We start from the raw sequence: 23,642 nt of genomic DNA, 5'->3' as shown, positions 1-23,642 counted from the left end.
ACACACACACACACACGGAGGGCGGGGCCTTGGTTTGTTTGTTTTTTTTTAGTCTCAAAGCTCTTCCACCTAACTATTCTGATTGCCCAGGTCCAGGAGAGAAAACACTGAGGAAATGCAGGTCAAACACAGAGCTAAGCTATGCAGTAAACGTTAGACCAGCACATGCCACCACCTGTAAATAGGTACAATTTTGTTGGTCGATTAAAAATAAAAAAATATATATATCTTTGTAGCAGAAAGAAAAAGTAAACTTTTTTTTTTAAGATTTATTTATTTATGCATGAGCACTCTATTTGCATGTGTGTCTACACACCAGCAGAGGGTGCCAGATCTCACTATAGATGGCTGTGAGCCACCATGTTTGTTGGGAATTGAACTCAGGACCTCTGGAAGAATAGACAGTGCTCTTAACCTCTGAGCCATCTCTCCAGCCAAAAGTAAACTTTTTTAATACACTGTAAGGAGCAATGAGTTGGACGGTAACAAGAGTCCAAAAAGAGAAAGGTGTAAGCGTGTGGGTGCATGGGTGTGATGTCTGTGGATTACTGAGTAGGCACACATACGCTACAAGGCGCATGTGGAAGCCGGAGGACGGCCTGGGGCGTCCATCTCGGCCTTCCACCTTGTCGTCTGCTGGTGTGCTGCAAACACCAGCTTAGCTGGCCCACAAGCCTGAGAGATTCTCCTGTCACACCTGCCAGCTCACCAGAGCAGCACTGGGTCACGGAGGTGCGAACTGGACCTGCTGTGCGTGGGTTCTGGAGACTCAAACTCCGGTCTTCAGGCTTACTCCATCCCCCCAAGAGAGACTTCTAACAAAGGCAATGGGGTAGCGTAAGTCCGAGTCAGGCCTGTGACACAGGACTTCACTGGCATGTACAGAGCCCTAAATGCAGTCCCCAGTACAGGGACCAGATAACAGACATCCAACTGTAGGTAGTGGTGGGGAGTCAAATTTATAGGTGGATGGCAGTAGCCCTATAGTGGGGAACACAGCAAATTAGAATGGTGGGCTGGTGAGATGGCTCGGCAGGCAAAGGCACTGGCCACCACGTGAACCAGACAGCCTGAGTCTGATACCCAAAGACTCGCACGGCAGGCAGAGAGAACTGACTCCTTCAGGCTGTCCACTGACCTCTACTTACCGTGCCGTGGCAGCCGTGTCCTCCCCACACCCCCTACACACACAATGTAGAGTCGCTAAAATTTAAAAGAAGAAAACAGAATTTGCCACCGACAAGAACGGTCAAGGGCATCTGGGAAAAAAAAAATCAAAACCTTGGAAGTGTAGTGTAGCAACACTGTCAGAGTAGGACGTGTGCGTCCTAATAGACCAGACTGCCATTCTACCGTAGCCACAAGGGCCAAAAGCAAAACAACATTCTATGCCAGGCGCATACCTGTAATGTCGGCATGGGGTGGGCTGAGCAGAAGGGTCAGGAGAGATCCTAACTCAAAAAAACAAAAACAAATGTCTTCTTGTTAAAAAGACATTCAGCGGGCTGGAAAGCTGGCTCGGCAAGTAAGAGTACTCGCTGCTCTTCCAGGGGACCTAAGTTCGGTTCCCAGCACTCACTTGGGGCAGCTCATGACTGCCTGGAGCTCCAGCTTTAAGCCTCAGAGGTTCCAATCCCTCCCTTGTGGCCTCCGTGGGTGCATGTTCACACTTGGAAGACACACACAAACAGATCTTTTTTATAAAGACATTCACTCTGCCAATACAACACTACAAATTAAAAAAAATTAACTAAAAAAAAAAAAAAACTGGAAGGAAGGGAAAAAAGGATACAACCCCCATAAAAGTAAAAACAAAAACTATGCACCCTGGGAACAATGGTCACTCCCCTGGGGGAGGGAGGGAGACAATTTGCAAAGCTCCATGCTTATGTGGTGGACAGGGTGAGCTGAAAGGTCAAAGCTGAGAGCTCTAGAAAAACCTTCCAAGTGGGAGGAAAGGGGAGGGCGGAGGGCGTGCTAAGTCTGGACACCAAATCCTGAAAGGACAGAAAAAAACAGGCTCTGCAGACACCTGCAGAAGAGCAGAAGGAAAGCTACACGAGGACCCCACACAGGAACAGGAATGCATCTCTAGGTCTGAAAAAATGGAAAATTGGTGCCCTAGGGTCGGACTACACGCTGCCTTCCCCACCTGTGGAAGAGTCGGAAGGCAGGACCCAGGTAATCATGCAGAACACAAACGGGTTTCTACCTTTTGTACGGGTGACTGGTCATGTGAGCACGGCAGCCTTAGAACGGGAACACGCAACTCTCCATCGATACTTTGGCTCCAACATCAATGGGACCTAATTAGCGTCTGTACCTTCTAGGACTTCTGCAGAGGGCAGGCAACCGTGGCCACAAGTGCAAACAGGAGAAAGATACACAGCTTCTGTCTAACAAACCACTAAGGACCTGTGTGACAGGGGTCTAGACACTCTCAGGGAACACTAGAAACACCGCCCAGTGCCCCACACCAACTTGAGCACTGAAACCATGTGCTGTATCCTGAAGAGCGCATGGGGGAGATGAATCCGGTCTCCAGTGAAAGAGTGAAGAGCTTAGAATTGCCCATTCTGGATCCACAGTACTGCTCACCCACGCTGTCTCTTCTTCACACAAGCACTACCAACATACCAAAGTCCTCAGGGCATGGGCCCAGACATCGACTACTGGGCCCAAAGGGGCCTTTTTTTAAAACCAGCCTTCTTCACCTACCATCAGTTGGCCTGCCTGGCCAGTGAGATCCAGAAAACACACACCTAGCACACACCAAATCCTGCTCAAGGCACAATGCAACCATCCTTCAGCCTATGGTAACTCTACATTCAGAAGAGCCCCTTATCCCGTGCCTTCATCAGGATGTACAATCGCCTTACCCTACTAGCCAAGAACTCCCCTACTCCAGAACTTATCCAAAGGCTGCAACAATGTTTTCTATATGGGCATTTGGGACAGAAAAAGATGAGAAGTAACTCCTGTGTCCATCAGTAAAGGAAAGAATGAAACAATTGTTCCCCTTCTAAATCTAAGCAGGAAATACCATCAAGGCAGCTTCCACAGGCTGACAAGAGACCCTGGTAAGGTTTACCCACATGCAGTACAGTGCCTAAGTCGGAGAGGCACAGCTGTAAGTATGCAAAGCATCCGGAGAATATCAACAACCCCAGGACAGTGGTTAACCTCTGGGGGGAAAAGCTAGGGTTAGGAGTGAATGTCAAGGAAGCCTTTTTTTTTTCCTGCCCGTTTGAGGGCTGTATTTTTCTTTCCCTATAGAGAATATGTTTGTCTATTATTTATGCAATAAAACTCTCACTCATTTAATTTTTTTTAAAGAAGAGTTTGAGACCCTGCTCAATACATTTTAATAATGTGTTTAGTTAAGAGTGATTTCCACTGGAATCTGGCCCCTGCCTGCCAGAAGGCTGCAAGCTCAGCAGTGCACAGACTGCGTGTGCTTCAAGCCAGCAGCTCGTTTTGCAAGACAGATCTTATTTCAACCTCACAAGCGCAACTCAGTTAACTCTGCGGAAACTCTGCAGATGGTTAAATTTTATGTCAGTCGGGGTGGGGGGGTATGTCATGGGGACGTTAGTAATCCAAAGGGACCTCCTTTGGAGCCATTCCAGTTCTAACCCATACTGCAGGGCTCCGAATCAACAAGCTGAAACACACCCAGGGCGCACAGGCATGCACACGGCGCGCACGCACACGGCGCGCACGCACACAGCAGTAAGACAGTTCCTGCCCCATCATGCTTCCTCCGACTCCTCCAGCTGCGAACCGATCTGGATCACTTGGGCTAACGAAGAGGAAGACTTTACACAACCCATAAGAAAAACACTACGGCATTAGTGGGGCCACCTCACCATACAGGAAACTGACTGATTGATTACCTGATTGACTACTGACCAGGGGGAGCCAACCCAGGGCCTTGCGAATGTGAAGAAATCACAATCCCAGTGAGAACAGCCTCAGCCAGGAGTGGTGGTGCACGCCTTTAACCCCACTCCAGAGGAAGGGTTAAATGGATCTCTGTGAGTTCCAGGCTAGCCTGGTCTGCATAGTGAGTTTCGGGACAGCCAGAGCTATGTGGAGAGACCCAGTCTGTTGATAGATAGATATATAGACAGACAGACAGAATCGCAAACACAGCTAAGCCACGGAACTCTGAAGTGTTTAATAGGACACTAGAAACCTTTCTATGCTATCTATGTAAGGAGCATGCATAGCAGTGACAGTCACAAGGGTTAAAGCAATGAATGGCTCAGCGGTTCTGGGCACTTACTGATCTTGCAGGACTCTGGTTCCCAGCACCCACACAGTGGCTCAAAACTATCCTCTAACTATAACTCCAGTACCCGGCAGTCTGACATCTTCTTCTGGCCTCCTCAGGCACCGGGCACACACATGGTGCACAGACTTCAGGCAAAACTCATACATATTAAAATAAATAAATCTAAAAATAAAAATTAAATTAAAACAAGCAAGCCTAGTGGTGGTGGCAAATGCCTTTAATCCCAGCACTCAGGAGGCAGAGGCAGGCAGATCTGTGAGTTCAAGAACAGCCCAGCCTACAGAGCAAATTCCAGGACTGCCAGGGCTACCCAGAAAAATTCTGTCTTGGGGAGAAAAGAGGGAGAGAGAGAGAGAAAGGGGAGAAAAAGTTTTATTACTGCCTACATTTAGCCACTGGCTGGCTGGTTTTAGCCAAGAGTTTTATGACTTCCCAGTACTCAGAGGACAAAATAAAACTGAGAACTGCTGATTCTTACAAGTTTGCTTTTTTAATTAAAAAAAAAAAAAAGTATCTGGGTGTGGCAACCTAAACTTGTAATCCCAGCGCCTGAGATGGGAAGCAGGAAGATGGGGTGTTCAAGGCCAGCCTGGGATACAAAGCGAGATCTCTCAGGCCAACAACTTGAGCTACTACATACTTTGTCTCCAACAAAGGCAAGAACTGAGGGGGCTGGGAAGACAAGTCAGGATCTGAGTTTGATCCCCAGAATCCAGGTTAAACAAACAAACAAATAATGCAAGCCAACTACACCTGTAGACAGGCAGAGCCCTGGCAAGTTCCAGGCCAGTGAGACCCTGTTTTAAAAAAAAAAAAGAATATCTAAAGAACAGCTGAGGCTGTCCTATGGCCCACACATACACTAGGACTCGGCACAGAGCTTACTGATACAGCCCTTACCTGGGAAGTATGTAACGCCTTGGGTTCCATCCTGGAAATCACACACAGCAAAACTACATGCCATCTAACTTTCCTCCATACCCACAATATGTGGACCAAAGAACCCGTTTCCAGAAGCTAGACAAGCATGGACACCATGCAAAGCATAAGCAACATGGAAATAGAGGAGAGCTGGCCCCGCACCCAGGTGAGCGACAGCCTGGCTCAGTTGTCGGTCACACCTGTAATCCCAGGACTCAAGACAGACTCAGGAGGCAGAGACCGGGGATCCCTGCTGCAAACTGACTAGCTAGACCAGCCAGTCAGTGGGCTCTAGGGCCCGTAAGAGAGACCCTGCCTAACTAGCTAACGTGGAAAACAGCTGAGAAGGCGCCTGACGGCCACCTCTGACCTCTACCTACTTGTCACAGACACACATGCCCATATACAGGCAAACAGGCACACCACACATACTCAAAAACAAACAAGACCAACAGAATAGAGGGTGAAGTGCTCCTGATGATCTACCATCCTCCCACTTCCTTGCTTTTCCGGAGGACCCAATCCAATGATAAGACTCACAAAACAAGTCCTAACCCATCTCAAAAATGCGAGGACCAGGCTGGGATGTGACCCAGTGACCCTGTGCTGCTAGCCTTTGTGTGAGGTCTGGGTTACATCTCCAGTACTTAAAAGAAGAAGAAGAAGAAAAAAAAAACCACACAGAGAAGAAACATTCTTTGAAACGTATGTTGTGATACTGATCCAAGAGGTACAGCCACTACCCCACATCGTCTTTCAGCCGTGACAAGTCACACAACGACTCAAAATCGTAACGGGCTCTAGAGATCGGCTTGATTCCTTCTTCTTTTCTAAACATCCCTGATCTGTAGCTTAAATCCAACCTAAATGCGTCCAGCAACGGGAAGCTCACTACTACCCAGGCAGGCACGTCCACTGTTGGGTGGCCTGCCAACCGGAAAAACCCTTCCGTACGCTGACCTGCAATCTGTTCCCCCAGTCTTTGGAGTGAGGGGGGGACTCAAAGCCCATCAACTAACTTTAGAGGCCGAGTCAGTGTGTGCTGAATTAGTGTCACGAGTGCAGGTCACATCTTCGTCTACCACAGCTTCTTTTATTTTTAATAATTTTTTTATATTAATCGCAGGTTATTCACTTTGTATCCCCGCCGTAGCCCTCTCCCTCATTCCCTCCCAATCCACCACCGCTTCTCATCAAACATTTGAGTTCATCCTATAAATGAGCCTTTGGGCGGTTCATCTTCCCAGTTTTGTTTTGTTTTTAACTATTCCTAAACATTACTTTTCCTAACCTCGTAGTACTCCATCATCATAAAAGACACCCATCAAGACTCATTTGCGGCTGCCCGTGCTTAAACCAGGAGGCTGTTAGGAACATGAGGCCAGCTAGGACTGTATTATGAGATAGTTCTTCACTATATAGTCTTCAGTCTCTGGGCAATGCCTGCATAAAACAGTGTCTACATTTTGGACACGGCCTCATAAGAAGAACTTCCAATCAGAGCGCGCAAACATCTCAGAACTTTAAAGCTCAAGTTTGTTTTAATTTTCCAAATAGCATTATACCAAAAGTGCATGACTGGTAGGTCACAGATGAGTACCTGGCCTGTGTATGGAAGTCAGGGGACAACTTTGTGAAGTCAGTTCGTCCACCTTCACGTGGGTCCAGTGGGCCCAGGGGTCATACTTGCTATGTTAGAGCAAGTGTCTTTACCTCTAAGCCACCTTGCTAGCCCGCAGTTCAAAACGTTTAAAGTCGCTCTTGACATTCATTCATTCCTGAATTTCTTTCTAACTCACGCTCCTCATTCTAGCTGATTCTGAACCTTGGTTCACAGTGAAATAAGCAATCCCTTCCACTTCTGTGACTCCTAAACTGGAAAAACACTGACACCCCCAACACCGGAAAAAATAAAAAAAAAAAAGTTAAACCAATCAAAAGCAGACTCACACAGCTTTGGCTTTCAGACCTCCCTCGAGGCTGACGTGGTATGCCAATAATTAATTTCTTGCATGTGATTGTCAAACTAAATTAATGACACCACCCAGCCCATCACTCTTTACCACCTATGACTTACTGTGAACAACTATGTCTTTTTTAAAAAAAGTGTTAAATACTTTACCAATAAAAGCCTGAACATCTAAAAAAGACACGGTACTATTGGGTGATGAGGAAAAATGGAGACAGGGAGGGAAGAGGACACGTGGGACATGACTATCTCAGGGACTGAAAATGCTACAGAGGGAGGATGGCTGTATCAGGGGTGAGGAGATACGGGGAAGGAGAGCCACAAAAACACACTTTCTCAAAAATGGCATAATGGCATCTGACACATTATATGCTGGCTTAAAAAATAAAAGTTTTTAAAGTGTTTACTAAAGCCAAAAGGTAATAGTAATAGCTGCTACCCCCTCAGCCATCATATAAAACAGGAAAATGGCTTTGATTTGATAGAGCTCAGCTGACTTCTGGCTACCCCTACTTCCTAGAGACACATTTTTTTTTTAATGGAATATAGTTAAACTTTAAAAAAAATTTTTTTAACTCCTTTCCCCAAAGTCTACATAGCTCAGGCAGGCCTCAAACTTAAAGTCCTACCTCCCTCTCCTAAGTGCTAGGATCACAGGTATGAGGCACCAAGTCTAGCTTCCAACGTCTTTGGTTTATATTGCTATAAAAATAGTATTTTTTTAAATGCTTGAATTTTGTCCTAACTATACCAAAACAAAACAGGGCGCCCACTGGTCGGCCCCTCATGTGGGAATGCCTCTGAGTCACAGGTGACTGTGGCTTCTTCAGCACACACTAGAAAGTTCTAGACTACAAACCTGAATTTATTCACTCCAGCTGGTCACCAAACCAGACTCGTTTTTCTGAAGTCATTCCCATTACCCATTACCACCTAGACCTGAGGCAGCTGTTCTGTAGCCTCCCTGCATCCTGGAGCCATCCCGGGGGTAAAGAAACCAGAGAGAGAAGGCTTGTCCCTTCTCACTCCTGGTACTACCTCACAGAGACACAGGTCCTGAGAAGACAGTGTCTTGTGGCATTTGACCGTCGTGATTCATATCTTACCAAATTATCATCATCCTTGGATGATATACCTGAAGTCACCATCTATGCATGAGAGCCAGAAACCCACAGTGAAGATGCTGGACAGACCCTGGCATCCCTAGAAACAAGTCCCATCTGAATTTATCCACTGGAAGTTTGCTATAAAGAGTACCATTCTGGTTGAGTGGCAGTTAACACACATCTTTAGTCCTAGTCCTAGCATTTGGGAGGCAGAGACAGACAGAGGTCTGTGAGTTAAAGGCCAATCTGGTCTACAGAGGGAATTCTAGGTCAGCCAGGACTATACTGAAAAACCCTGTCTCAAAAAGAAGAAAGAGAGAAAAAGAAAAGAAAGAAAGAAAAGAAAAAGAATACCATTTTAGGACTGGAGAGGACCCAGGTTCTAGCCCCAGGAGCCACAGAGAGACTCACAGTCCTACTCCCTTCTAGGAGATCTGACATCTTCCCCTGGCTCTCATGAGCACTACACACTTATGGTGTACATGCATACATACAGACAAAACACCGTATGTAATACTGATCATGTAAAAATACTTCCAGGCTCCAACTTCCTCAGGATCAGCCTCTGATTTGCAGAACATGAATTCACTGCACACAAATATCCCAGATTCCATGTTATGTTCTTACAGTCTTCTCGTGGCCAGTCAGAGCCCACGACATAGATCCCGGGCTGCCTGCCTTGGCATTCACGGTCGTGACACCAGAGGTCCCAAAGCCAAATGTCCTACAGTACTCTGCAACCAACTGCTTCAAGTGACTGCTTCAAAGCACCTGGGAACACTGACACTGGGGACTATAACATCTGTATTTTATACTCATAAGACAGCCATCCCTCATCTGGAGGAGGCAGCCATATTTGACTCTTCAAAGCCCCCCCAAAATCCAGAGGTTTAGCTGTCTCAAAAACAAACAAACACACACCTTCTCCAGCACTTTCAAGCACTGACTTTTCATCTTGGCATTTAACACTCTGCCTTGCCCCTTCTCCAACGTCTATCTTATCTCTCTAGCTGGACCATAAACCCCCACCTCTCTGTTGGGCTTGCAGCTACCTCCAGCCTTGGGAGGTGCCGCTCTGCACACAACTTCATAAATACTTGAGGAATGTGAAGTCTCCCGGTGCATTTCAAACTGTGAGTAAATTATGATCCACTAGAGAGTGGTTGGATCCACTTGTTGAAAAACAATAGCATTTTTTTTTAGTGAAATGTAACAGAAAAGACAATAAAAAAAAAAGTTGCATCAAGAAAAGAGGTAGGACTTCACAAGCTAAAATCTGATTTTCACATACATGATTAGGTACATATAGTCATGACATAAATTTCCTTTCATTATTTTACATTTAGAGAGTATGTGAGTGTAAGGGGTGTGTGTGTGTGTGTGTGTGTGTGTGTGTGCAAGTGTGCTTGCCTGCACTTTCAGGAGTTGGTTCTCTCCTTCCACCATGTGAATTCTGGGGATCAAAGTCAGGCCATTATGCTCAATGGCAAGCAACCTTACCCACTGAGCCATCTTGTCAGCCCTCAACTTTCTTACTGTACGTCATGGTCACAACTGCATACAAACCCTGTGTCAGCTCTGCACGATTATCATTTTGATAGTCACTCTTAAGGGAAGATTGCTGTCAATTCAAGGCCCACGGGTCACAGAGCAAAAAGGACTGGAGAGAAGGATGGAAGGAACAAAGAACAGGAAGAGAGAGAGAGAAGGAGGAAGGGAAGGGAAGAAAAAAGAGGAAAGAGAAGAGAATGGGGAGGGAAGAGAAAAAGAAGTGAGTGGAGAAAGAAGAGGAAGGAAAAGAAGCAAAGAGACCAGAGGACAGAAGGAAAAGAGAAGGTAAGAATGAAAACGATCCGTATGGCCTCCAGTCACTAGCCCTCAAGGCCCCCTTCCCTCAGTTCACTGATTCTGCATCTCAGAGAAAAAAGCAACTGAAATAACAACCCCAACTCACTCTACAACTTTTTGCAATCATCCTTCAAATTCAGATGTTGCAAGCTGAGGCTTGGGGAATTTGTTCAAATCACCCTAAGTCGTTCTTGCAAAAAGAAAGCAGAATTCAGAGCTCAGGAAAAAAAGAAAAAGAAAAATATAAGCATCAGCAACCTCCTGCTTATTCGTGTCACCAGAATCCTGGGAAGGGGTAACTGGTTGGGACTGGGTTAAGCCAGGCCTTACAAAAGGCCCCAAATTCCTCTGCCTTCCTTTAGACTGCTGTTTGTCCCTCCCCACTGCACAAACAGCCCAGGAGACTTAATATCTCTGTAAAGAGTAAAGTTCAGCATGCAGCAAAGCCTGATAACTTACTTCTTTAGCTTCAAGCCCACTCCACTTCTCTCCAACCTCCAACCCCACCCGAATGGTTAAAATAAATGTCTCACTTTCCTAGAAGCCCACTCCCCAGAGCTGCTCCTCCCCCTTCACCGTCAAACCCAGGCAGTGTCAAACTCAGGCAGTGCGTGTGAAAGCAAAACAGAGGCCCTGTGGCTCAGACCAGGGTCCAAGTGACTTCTCTGCTGCCCCTATGACCAAGACAACTCCCAGCATGCTCCCTGAGTCACCTACACTACCCTCCAGGGTTCCCACCTATCAGAACCACACTCGCTAGCACCTATGTTCCTACGTCCACCTGGATAACCTGCCAAACACAAGAGACTTCTCTAGAGCCCAAGTGTCAATTACCTTCTCTACAGGTTTCCGATCCTGATCACCAACTACAGCAGCTCCGAGACCCTGGTATGTGTTCAGCTTCCACCAGGAATCCCTAGCTTCATCTTCCCTTCACCCTGCCCCGTCAACAGATTATTTCAATAGTAATGTCTTCCAATAAAACCAAGTCCAAACCCACAGCACTCGGAAAGTGCAACAGGCTACTCTCTGCTCTGTCTCCTGACATCAGATTCAAAATCCTTTACAAATACCCTTGTTACATCACTCCCTGGCCTAATGTCTCCTTAGTACACCCAGGATAAAAGTCTGATTCCTCAGTCTGACTTTCTAGGACTTTCACAATCTCAGTCACTGTTCCTCTCTATCTTTATCTCTTACTGTTCAGGAAACATTCCAAGAGGGCCAAGGCCATCTCCTGGTCTCTAGAGAAACCCATATTCATTCCCACTTTGGGTCCCAGCTTCAGAGTCTCATCTTGCAAGGACAAGATGTGACAACACAGGCCTGGTAATCCGTAGCTCCTTCCCTGTGACCTCCAACAGCACCCATTTCTGCACCTGGCATTTTGACAACTAACTGTGTCCCATCTGGAGTCTTATTTCACATGCTCAAGTATTTCTGTGTCCTCCAGAAGATTATAAGCCCTGGAGGGAAATATCCATGTTTCTGCAGCCTCTCTCTCTCACAGACAACCAAGCCCCTGGACTCCGTTTGCAAGAATGTCACCTGTGAAGTCTTCCTTCTGAATTTGAGTCTTGCCAGGGAATTGTCCACAGGTGGAAATTATTTCAAAATGAGTGCTGAGTGGCCTTCTCCATCTTTAACTGCCATGCCGCCTGTGCCCCAACCATTCGGTTAACTTAGCAGCCATAGCACATTAATTTAAACTTGAGCTCTCAGAGCGTCTCTCTCCAGTCTTGTAGATTTCTGAGACCTTGGACATTTTACGTGCAGCTAAACATCATCCAGGAAGCTTGGCAGTGGGAAGAGAACTGAGTGGCTTCTCGGAGGTACCTGTGGGTTAACCAATTTCCTTGTGTTCTTCTTCTTCCAAAGAAGAACCTCTGTTTACACAGCCCCTTAGGAGGATGTCCCCAGGCTATAATACCTGTTGAGCGCTCGCTTTGAAACGAACTGCCCCACTTTACACCTTTCTGTTAAGGGAGAATAAAGAAAGCAGTGAAGGAACTATAGATAGCCCCTGTACCATTGCCTGGCATCATGGGAACCCATGTCTGGTGGAAGTCCTCCAGAACCACAGGAAAGGGAGGGATGGAAAACAGGGCTCGCGCAGGATTGCTGGCAGGTGGGTCTCTTTAGACCTCCAAGTGGGCCCCAAAGTGAAGGCGCAGAGCTTAACTCCCAGGCAAGAAGGAAACACTGCCTCCGAATTGTTTGCCCATGACAAACTCCCTTTCCAGGCCCCCATCGGCCACTCCAGAGGCCCTCAGTGCCACGGCCAAGGAGGGACCCGGGGTGAGCCCGGCAGGCAGAGGGCCAAGGGGGCAGCGAAGGGGGCCACAAGAAAGGGGTTGAGAGAGGGTGTGTCGCGAGGCCAGTCCCGCAGCACCGCGCTCTTTGGATCTGGAGAGGGCAGGGGCGCGCAGAGCTCAAGGCTGACGGCCCAGCCGGAAAGGGGGGCAGGTTAACAGGTCAGTGTGGCCCCGCGAGGCCACTCCCAGCCACCGCTCAAAGTTGGGAGGGAGATCCGGCCGTAGGACCCGCGACATAAACAAGGCTACGCGTGAGAGGGCGAGCGGCCACCCCCAACCCCGGCACCGCCGCCGCAGCACCAGTCCCGCCCGGGCCGCGCGAGCCTCCTGGGTCCCCCCCACACACCGACCCCCGGCTGCCGGCCCCAATCCCGGGCTGCAGCCGCTGCAAGATCCCGCGCGCAGCTCACCTCCGCCAGCCACTGGCCCGGACAGCTCGGCTCCCCGCAGCGGCCGCGGCCCTGCCCGCCACCGGCGCGGCCCCTGCACTGCGCCGCCTCCCGCCGCCGCCGCCGCCGCCGCCGCCGCCTTCGCGCCCACCTGGCCGGCCTGCCCTCCCTCTCCGGGACACTGCGCTCACGTACGCGGCCGCGGCCACAACCCGGCCCGGATTCCCCCGCCCGGGAAGGGAGCGCGCCGAGCCGCTCGCAGCCAGTCCGCCCGCGAGCCAGCCAGCCAGCCAGCCAGACGCGGAGACACACCCCCGGCCACGCGCGCGCACGGCCCGCGCGCACCCAGCCTCGGCCCCGCGCGCGCGCCCCGCACACCCTGGCTGGCTGCACACAGTGGGCGCTCAATAAGTGCTGGAGCGACTCCTCTCACACATGCGCACTTGAACCTGACCGAGTTGTGACCCCCCCTCCCCCAGACCCCACCCCTAAATCGGAGCCTTCAGCTCTGTCCGGAACCGAACTAGAGTATCTGGTTCGCCACCCCCCACCAACTCTTTTTTTTTTTTTTTTTTGCTTCCCCCCCCCACCCCCCGACTGAACTGCAAACCCAGCCAAAGTTTCTGGCTGTTGTTTTTCCAGTGCGCCCCAGGGCGGGAAAGGAAGCCAGAAGCTCTGGGCGCCAGGGACAGGAGCTTGGCGAGGGCGACAGGGACCAGAGGCCGAGTAGCCGGGGGCGGCGCGCGAGGGCGGAAGCGCTTGAAAAACCCAACCTTTCCATTTTGCTTTGGACCAGGAGTTTTCTTTCCCCGTTTTATGACATTTATTCGCTTGTAGTTGTAACGCGAGGCGATGTTTACTGTTTCTGGAATTAAATGGGAGAAAGTTAACTATTAGCCTTCAGCCCTTGTGTAAACAATACCGGTTGCTTTTTGGCACCGTTAGGCTCTGGCTTTTGGATAATTTGTAACAGGGAGAATCGAAGCTGTTCCATTGTGTAGTCCTGTGTTTTTCCGAGATAAGGCCAAGGCCGGTGGAGAGGGGTGTGCGCGCATGTCTGAGTGTGTGTGCTTACGGTCAAATTTAATGAGCGAAGGAGTGACAGTCGGCTCCTTTCTCAAAAAAGAAAGTTATAAAAATATTTTGAAGTTGCAGTTCACCTCCAATTTGGGACTTGCTGTGTTTCTAGGAGTCAGTGGGGTGTTGGTAAAGTTGGAGGGGTCACGTGTGATCCTGTTTTAAGCGCCTGAACTAGCATTGGCATCTTCGGCGGGTTCAACACTGAACATCAGCTTCTTGATATATAAGATAAAACAGAGTAGCTAGAGATAGTGCCTAGCTCACAGCAAATAAGAAATAATGGGTCCTGGGGACTATAGAGACGGGTAACAGTGCTGTGGTCAAACCTCATGTCCTGAGTTAGAGCCCCAGCATGCACAAGGTGGCAGGAGAGAAGCAACTCCAATAAGTTATCCTCCATCCTGCACATACACAAGAAATAATTTTTTAAACAGTATGCCCTTTCCCCTGCCTCCAACTATTTGTTGAAATAAAGTTATCCAACTGAAATGGAAATTCCTAAGGCAGATAGTTCACAATTAGTGATTTTTTTTGTCCCCACAAACACTACATAATATCTGGAGACATTTTTATTGGTATTGTAGATCCCCCACTGGCATCTAAGCTGCTGAAGGTCAAGGATGCCACCAATATCCCCCTGCGAACAAGACAGCCACATATGTATGAATTAACTACTCTAAAAGGTCTGCAGTACCTGCTCTCGGACAATCCTGCCGGGGGTCTAATTCACCCAAGACAGCATCTCCCTTCTGATTCTCAACCTCAAGAAAGAGTGCTCTTCTGAATTAAGAACAAAGCATCATAGGGAATCTCAACAATGACTTCACCTAACACATAAGGCCTTCCCTTAACATGAAAGTGTAGATTGGAATGGCATATTTCGTTATTAAAGGAACGTTTACAGTCCGTGCATGGTTTTCTGTGCTTGTTTCCAGTTTCCTCAAATATGTCTGTGTACTCACCCCCCTCGTGTCTTTCTTGATCAACTTGAAGTCGCCCGTGTTAACTGCAACCCAGAGACTAAGGTGTCTGAGAAGAAAAGGAGATGAGTCTTCCTAGTAAAAAACCAGGGTTCCAGAAATACTTGTTGAGCTAAATGCAAGTTTCATATACAAAGTAGGTCTCCAGCTGGAGTATGAGCGGCACCGTGAGATTTAGACTGCTAGCCTTCATAAAAGGGTGAGTGTCTGGCTTTGGCTTTACTGTTTTTCTGAGAGAGTGTCATTAGCCCAGGCCTACTACATTGAACTTCTTAGATAGCTAAGGGTTCTTCTACTTCCCAAGGGCAGAGGTCACAGGTATGCATGGATATACCCATTTATGTTGCATTGAAGACCAAATCCAGGGCTTCACACATACTGCCAACTCAGCTATATTTGCCAACTGTCTCCTCCTTATTTTTCTTTTTTTATAATTTTAAGTATCTATTTGTCTTTTTAATTTAATTTTGTTTTGTTTTGTTTTGTTTTGAGACAGGATTTCTCTGTGTAAGAGCCCTGGCTGTCCTGGACTTGCTCTGTAGACCAGGCTGGCCTCAAACTCACAAGAGATCCACCTGCCTCTACCTCCCAAATCCTGGGATTAAAGACTTGTGTCACCATGCCCAGCTTTGCCTTTTGTTTTTTTGTTTGTTTATTTGTTTTTGCTTTTTTTAATTTATTTTAGAGACAGTGTCTCTCTGTATAGTCCCACCCCTGACCTTGAACTCACAGAAGTCTACCTGCCTCTGCATCATGAGGGCTGGGATTACAAGTATGTACTACCATTACTGGCTATGTATTTATTTACTAATTTATTTTCTACAGTACTAGAGAGTTAACCCAGGGCCTTGTGCCCAATGGGCAAGCATTCTACCATTGACCCAAACCTGCTGCCTGAATTTATTTGTCTTTATTTTTTTATTAATTAATTAATTTTTTTTCAAGGCAAGGTTTCTCCATGTAGCCCTGGCTGTCCTGTAGACCAGGCTTGCCTAGAACTCAGATATGAGACTGCCCCTTCCCCACAAGTGCTGGGATTAAAGGCATATACCACCACCAACCCAGCTGAATTTATTTTTCTTAAACTACCTCATTTAAATATTTAACCAAACATATGCTTCCTAAAATGACTGAGTTTTGATAAAACTGAAATGCTCACTCAGTTGACAAAACATATGCCCCCACCCCACCTCCCACTGTGAGCAAAGCAAGCCCATACTTTGAATATGAACAGGGCCCATCGTTTCTTCTGGTTGAAATCTCTTCTTGGAACCACAGGCTGTTCAGGGACATATGTCTTCTCCCAGCATATGTTAGCTGCAAATCCCTTTCTATTGCAGGAAGTACAGTGTACATTCCAGAGTTCTTCACTTCATCCCCGACTCAAAACATCCCCTCACAAACGCCTGGTTCTAAACACAGAGACACCGAACACGAAGCACCGTCCCGAGGAAGCTGGGGCCTGGCCCTGGATACACAAAACGCATGTGCATGCCAAACAGAGTGTGTTTGGAAAGACTGACATTTGGGGGTTTACAGTCCTGTTCTCCTGCCTGCTGCCCCCAGGCTTGCCCTTCCTGAGGGCTGTCTCGTCTCCGGCCTGCCGGTTCTTCCTTTCTCCCACACCCTGGCTTTCTATGAATTTGCTGGCACCTCCTTTCCCTTAAAGTAACCAACCCTTTGAAGAACATCTCTCATCAGCTGAGATTAAGCAAAGCAGACCGAGACCCGTGTCCCCTTCCCTACCTAATGTTGTACAGACACACGTCTAGGTCATATTTGGAGCACTGTAAGTCTTAAGATGGTCACCCTCCTCAGACTCTTCAGGCTACTGCATACAGGCTTGGTTTCTCCAATCTACCCTTTCCTTAACCTCTTCCCTCTACGTAAAGCTCCCCAGAGGCTGCCTGAGGGTTTTCGAATGCATTCCCAGCGCATACTCATGGTGAGGCTCCAGCCTCCGTCTCTGTTTCTATCCACCCCATTCACGCTGCACCCCAGACACGCTCAGCTGCTCATCACAATGCCTGTCATCCTGCTGTATCATCTGCTTGAAACACCCTGTTGACACTCGCTGGTCCACACGGCTCTCCCTACTTACCCCTAAGCAGGAGCACTTGGGGAGCAAATTCTCTGAGGAGCTTTCTCTGACTTCCCAGACAGGATGAGGTGCCTCTCCCGTGCCAGATCCTCAGAATTGCTCCCTCCTCACTGTGCTAAAGTCTCATCTTAATCTCCTACAACACTAAACATTTACAGGACAGTCTCATTGTCCGTGATATAGGCAATGTCCTACACAGTGCCTTAAACGTTTGCTGCTGAATGAATTGCTTATTGAATCTGGGGAAAGAAGAGCAATGTTCTATGGTCTAGGTGATCCTCAGTTCAAAACATGAATGCCCCAGGACTCTTGAGGAGCTAAGTGAAGCTTCTGGTGTCAACTGGATTCATAGAGATCCGCCTGCCTCTGCCTCCAAGTGTTGGGATTAAAGGCCTGTGCCACTATCTCCCAGCCAACTCTGAACTCTTATCACCAGTTCTCTGCTCGACATCCCAGCTTCGGGGGTTCCATGTCCAGAAACAGACTTCTGATAGCCCTTGAGAAATCTGCTCCCTCCCACCTTGATAAAGCACAACATTCTTCTAGTTCTCTGGAAACAAGCACACATCCTTGGAAACATCCTTATCTTGTTTCCTTCCTTCCTTCTTTCTTCCTTCCTGTTTCAAACTCTGTAATACATTTTTAAAAACATCTGTTGGCTCTAGCTGTCCTATTTCCAGTACAGCTTCCCCCCAACAGGCACCATCTCTCCTACCTGGACTTCTGTAATGGAATCCCGCCTCCCTCCTGTCTATGATGCCTCTCTACAGTCTATACAATACCCATGCAAACACAGGGATCCATCAGATCATGTCATTCTTCTGCTCAAAACCTCCAAGGGCTCCATCCACTCTCTACAAAAGCTGTGTGATATAGGCCCAAGCAGTTCTGGCCTATCCAGAGACATTGGCCCCTTGCTGTTTCTCAAACCAGCGACCACCTTGGCCTCTCTGAGACTGCTTATTTAGAATCTAGAACGATCTTCCGAAAGACATCCAGTATTTAATTACATGCTCAGACACACGAGACATTTTCTTTCCAACATATCTAAAACTACAGCCGCTACCACCCATTCCCTTACACAGAGATATTCTCCGCTCTTAGCACTCATTAACACCTGACAATCTGGCTACAAGTTCAGTGAGACTAAGGATTTTGTTTGTGCCGTAGCCTCGGCTTCTCAAACAGTCTTTAGCATTATGGTAGATACTCAGAAACCAAGGGTCTGGTTAGTCAACCATAAAAGTCCTCATGGGCTTAGGACAGGGTTCAGTGGTTAAAACTTGACTTAGCAGGCCCGAAGGCTAGAGTTGGAATCCCAGCACTCTTGTAAATACCAGGCTTGGTTAGTGGCTTGCCTGTAATCCCAGACTCTGAAGTTAGCAACAGGGGATTTCCCAGAGCAAGATAAGCCAGCAATCTTGGCTATATTGGCAAGCTCTGGGTTTGATTGAGAGACCTTTCTTCAGTGAAGAAAGTGGAAGAAAGATGGGGGATAATTCCTGATCCAACCCAAAATCAACCTCAGGCCTCCACATGTCCACACGCACATATAGGCGGATGCATGAACCAAACACATGCGAATGTGCATATACACATGCACACTTCACACACACATACACACACATGAAAATGAAAAAAAGGTGTGCGTGTTGGGGGGGATACTCATGGGTTAAGTCCGTCTACAACTTTAATTTCTTGAACTCCCTCCAGAATTTAGTTTCCCTAAAGCAGGCCGTCAAATCATCTATCAGCTCAGTTGTTTGGGCTTAGTTTCTTTTTTAGTCAAAGTAGGAGCCCCTGCTGCCTCCTCAACACACACTTCTAAACACAGCTTCCTTTGTGGTCCTCTCAAAACCAGGCTGTGAGTTTCAGATGGAAAGAATAATATGCTATTTTGCATTTGTAGCACTTTGGGTGTTTTGCTCTAGTTGAGAAAAGTCACAATGTATCTTATTGTACCAAAATAATAATAATAATAATGATAATGATAATAATAATAATAATGGGCCCAGCACCTACCTGAAACATTATTCACTCTAAGTGGAAGAGTCAGAAATTCTAAAAAAGAATGGTGTGCAGACACGCCTGGGGCCAATGACAGTTCCCTCTGATTTACTTGTCTTAAGGCTTTTTCTGGAGGAAGTAAGCTTTGCATTCCATTGCTTGAGGATTGACCGGTTGTGAGGTTGCTCAAAGCTCAAGGGTTTCCCTGAAGTCCCTGGTGTAGATCTGTGCAATGACACTTTCACTTACACAGACTCCTACACATGTAGACAACTGGAGACACTCCAGTGCACAGACACCCGGCTCTGTGCCTCCTTCCGCCACTAAGCTCTACAGCTAGAACTCAGCAAGAATCCACCCTCACTAAAGGAAAAAAAAAATGAACACAAGCCCTAAGGACTCTGGGTATAAGAGGATGTGTAAGCCCAGGCAGGCAGAATATGCACATATGGTTTTGTCATTTTAAGCTTCTGTGGTTTCTATGACACAGGAAATTCATTCTGGACAACCCTGCCTGCTTTCTAGTGAGGGCGGAAAAACAGAGATGGAAAGTATGTTTATCTCGGAGCTTGAAGCAGAATGATAAGATCCCAAACAGGACTGTTTTGAAGGCGCATGGACTGTGGCTCCCAGACACATCAGTTCTCGAGGGAGGTGTAGAAGGACCAACAGAAAGATTTCCATACTGCCTTCTGGCTATCCGAATGGCTGTCACATCTCCCAGATGTAGGCAAATGACACATGACAAAAGCACTAATTCAATTCAATCTAATGCATGCTACTTGTGTGCTTCCCGATGTCACCAGGGTCCCTCCTCTGCTGTGATCCCTGAAGGAAGGGTCTTCACATCAAGGATCTTTAATGAGGCCTGGGGCAGCTGTTCTCACACTCAAGGGAAGTTAAGTCGGAGCTGGGTAAGGCGTCACACTATAAAACAAGATGTGTAGGCCGAGGTGGTTCGGCAAGCAAAGGTGCTTGCTGTCAAGCCTGGTGACCTTGAGTCTAAACCCTGGAACCCAAATAATAAAAAATAAGAGAAATGACTCTTGCAAATTGTCCTCTGACTTCCACTTACATGCCATGTGACATGTGTACCCACAGGAACACACACACAGAGAATTAATTAGGTTTGGTTTTGTTTTTAAGGTGGCTGCACTGTTTGGGAAATGATTTGTTTCCCAAGGCTGGTGTAGCTAGAGCTAAGTTTCCAGTTTGACAATAGTAAGAGGTGGGAAAATCTTTAAGAGGTAGAGCCTCACCTGAAGAAATCTATCCTGCTCTACAAAAAGGGAAGACATTCTTTCCAATAAATTATTTAATCTTGAAAAATTACATTTGAAGAAGAGTCTAAGTTTTAGACTGGTCCCTACTTTACGATTGTTTGTTTGTTTAAAGATTTTGTTTTTAATTATGTATAGTGTGTGTGTGTGCAATCCCTGTAGGGGCCAGAAGGGGGCGTCAGATCCCTTAGAGCTGGAGTTACTGTAAGGTTGTAAGCTGCCCAATGTGGATACTGAGGGCTAAACCCTGGACCTCTAAAAAAGTAATAAGCACTCTTAACCACTGAGCCATCTCTCCAACCACTGTTTGTTTTTGAGAGTCAAACACTCCCAGAAAGCTAAGTCTTAGCCTCCTAAGATAGCTATCACCACACTGATTCTCTTAAGCCTGCAATTCATTAGACATTAGACCACATCCTGCTTTAGTGAACCTTCTAATACATGGAGATAGAGGCCCTATGAATTATTAAAGTCCTATTCAATTACCCGTTTGTATTATCCACCTGGGAGCACTCTGATTTTCCAAAGCTTGTCTCAGGCATGGCCCATTTCACAATGTTCTCACTTATAAACTGTTGATTTACCAAGTCCCAACCCGCCCTCTCTCAAAGTGTAATGGACTGCTTCAGTGCCTCCTGGGGAACAAGAGAAACAGTTAATAACAAAGCATCTCTCCTTTAGCCCTTCATGGTGGGGGTGAGGGCTCCAGTCCACTCCAGATGGTTCTAGGGTGTCATCCTTCTCATATTTCCCATTGTAGCTCCTACAGCTTGCCTCGTGGCCAAAACAAGTCACCTGAAGGCAACCTTTAAGGCTTCCTAGCCAGCAAGTTTACAACAAATACTAAAAGCTGGGAAACGACTGTTATTTACCTTAACATCAGCTAGCCCATTTCTAACAAGCAAACCCACCACTTGGCAAGTCATTAATGTCTTCCTATGTGTCTTGGTATGGCACAGCACAATTCTCCTGGCACGGAAAACTTCATCTGCTGAAGTCGGAGAGATGGCCAGGCAGTTAAGAGCACCTTACCAAGCCAGGTGGAGGCCCATGCCTTTAATCCCAGCACTCAGAAGGCAGAGGCAAGCAGATCTCTGTACGTTCAAAGCTAAGCTGGTCTACAGAGCAAATTCCATGGCTACACACAGAAAAACCCTATCTCAAAAGACTGAGATAAATAGATAGATGGATAGATAGAGCGCTTTACTCCACCATCAAGGTATACGCCTGACTCTACGGGACTATTCCTTACAGGTTTCTCTCACAAGAGTATCTGAGTCAGAGGATTGATTCAAGCCAAGACAAAAAAGCAAATTGCTCCATTCCCCAATGGATTCAGATGAAAACTCGTACTAAAACCAGGTACACTTCTAAGAGGAGACACTGGAGAAGCAAACTGGGCCTATAAGGACTTTCCATGAGCTGGCAAAATAATCATGATTTACCAGTTATGACACTGAAAGTGTCACGACTGCCCCAACAGCTGACATATTTGGGAATCTGACCTTTCTTTTTGCTTGATCTGTTCTAGTTGGTTGTCTCAATAATAAATATGTGAGGCTTTCTTTAAAAGACTGGGTGTAGCATATTGCATTCTTTTTTTAATTTATTTATTTATTTATTTGTGTGTGAGTGTGTTCACGCATGCACATACATGCCACCACATGAATACAGGTGAGAGGAATACGCTCACAAATCAGTTCTCACCTACCATGGGGTCTAGGGATTGCCCTCAGGTTATCAAACTTCCTGGGTAAGTCCTCTTATTTGCTAATCCATCTCGCCACCCCTCACTCGTACCCCTTTAGTCAGACAAAGTCTCATGTATCATGGTTGTCCTTCAGCTCTCTATGTAACCAAGGATGATGGCCTTGAACTTCTGTTCCTCCTGCCTCCACTTTCCAGAATGCTGGGATTATGGACACGCACCATCATACCTGCTTTGCATAGTCCCAGCGCTAGAACCCAGGGCTTAGTGCCAATCGGGCAGGCACCCCACCGAGAGAGCTGCAAACCCAGCCTCTCTGTTGACTCTGATGGGAAGAAGCCAAGGAGGAATTCTATTGCACAACACACAACAACGCTTCCAAAACTCCTCTTTCCAAATTCCTCTCCTCAAAATTAAACTCCCACAGCTGCTGCTTCTCTCTGCCCCTCTTCCTCCCTTCCTCCTCCTGTCCCCAGCCTTCTTCTTCTCACTTTCTCCCTCTTCTCCAGGGACAGCCTGACTTCTGCAGACACGCTTTATTGAGGACCTGGTGGCCTACTCACACCAGGCAGAGGAGTCAGGGAGTCAAGGAGTACACAGGGCTTAGTATTTTAAACATCAACGGCGTTAAAATTAATTCACTAATTTTAGATTTATTTATTTCACGTGTATGACTGCTTTGCCTGCATGTGTAGGTGCGTACCACATGTGTCAGATCCCCTGGAACCAAGTTTATGAGCCACCATGTAGGTAGGTACTGGAAACAGAACCCCTGTTCTTTGCAAGAACAACAAGTGCTCGCAACCACTGAGCCATCTCTCAAGCGCCATCTTCTCTGCTTTGTTTTCTCTTTTAAACTTTTATGCCAATATCTCTGATGTGTTTCCAAGAGATACGCACAGCCCACTCGTCCCCCGGCCCGCCAGGCCCTCGGAACGGCCAATGCCAACAAAGAAGGTGAAAAGACCATCTACCCATGCTCTTTATGCATCACTGACACCATTTCCTCAGTGACCTGTTCAGTTCCTTATAACTGGAACTATTCAGAAAGGAGAATGACACATTAGTGGTTCTTGGTGTCTACGATTTAGTGATTGCAAACGTCCCTGCTCCTATCCATCCTTCAGCTATAACCAGCTCATAACTGTTAATCAGAATTCCTCCCTCTCCCCCTCCCTTCCTCCCTCAGTCCCATCCTTCCTTCCTTTCTTCCTTCCTCTCTCTCTCTCTTTCTCTCTCTCTCTCTGTCACTAAAACCCGTCTTAGACTGGAGACAGCTCCGCAGAGCACTTGCTTAGTGTCCGTAAGGCCCTGGATGCTCTCTACACCACATAACCAACTGTGAGGGTGCGCACCTAGGGTGCGTTTGGGAGACAGAAGCGAGTCATTGTCCTCGGCCATGAATCCAGTTCAAGGTCAACCTGAGACACATGAGAAGCCGTGCCAATAAAATAAGATGTAATAAATAAATAAGCTTGGCCTTAGCAGTCTCAGCAAGGTGTGGTGGCATGTGCCTGAAATACAGTACCAGGGGAGGCTGAGGCAGAAGATCGTATGTGTCAGGTCATCCTGAGCTACTTACAGTGAGAGGCTTAAAAAAATGCATTAAAAAAAAAAAAAGTCTAGAATCTCAGTTTATAT

At 47.1% G+C, this 23,642-nt stretch overlaps 1 protein-coding gene across 2 annotated transcripts in view; it reads right to left on the bottom strand.

Annotated features, from left to right (window-relative positions):
- Znf395 (zinc finger protein 395) overlaps positions 1 to 13,108 on the bottom strand; it is a 38,572-nt gene extending 25,464 nt beyond the window's left edge. For both annotated transcript variants that reach the window (XM_021654458.2, XM_021654452.2), the window contains exon 1: positions 12,867 to 13,108. The gene's annotated coding sequence lies outside the window, so the exon portion shown is untranslated. The remainder of the gene's footprint in view (positions 1 to 12,866) is intronic.
- Between the last annotated feature and the right edge of the window lie 10,534 nt (positions 13,109 to 23,642).

Source organism: Meriones unguiculatus, chromosome 9, assembly GCF_030254825.1.
Source record: "Meriones unguiculatus strain TT.TT164.6M chromosome 9, Bangor_MerUng_6.1, whole genome shotgun sequence".
Lineage (NCBI taxonomy): Eukaryota > Metazoa > Chordata > Mammalia > Rodentia > Muridae > Meriones > Meriones unguiculatus.
The sequence above is the reverse complement of the archived record's forward strand: the minus strand, read 5'-3'. Positions and strand labels throughout refer to the sequence as shown.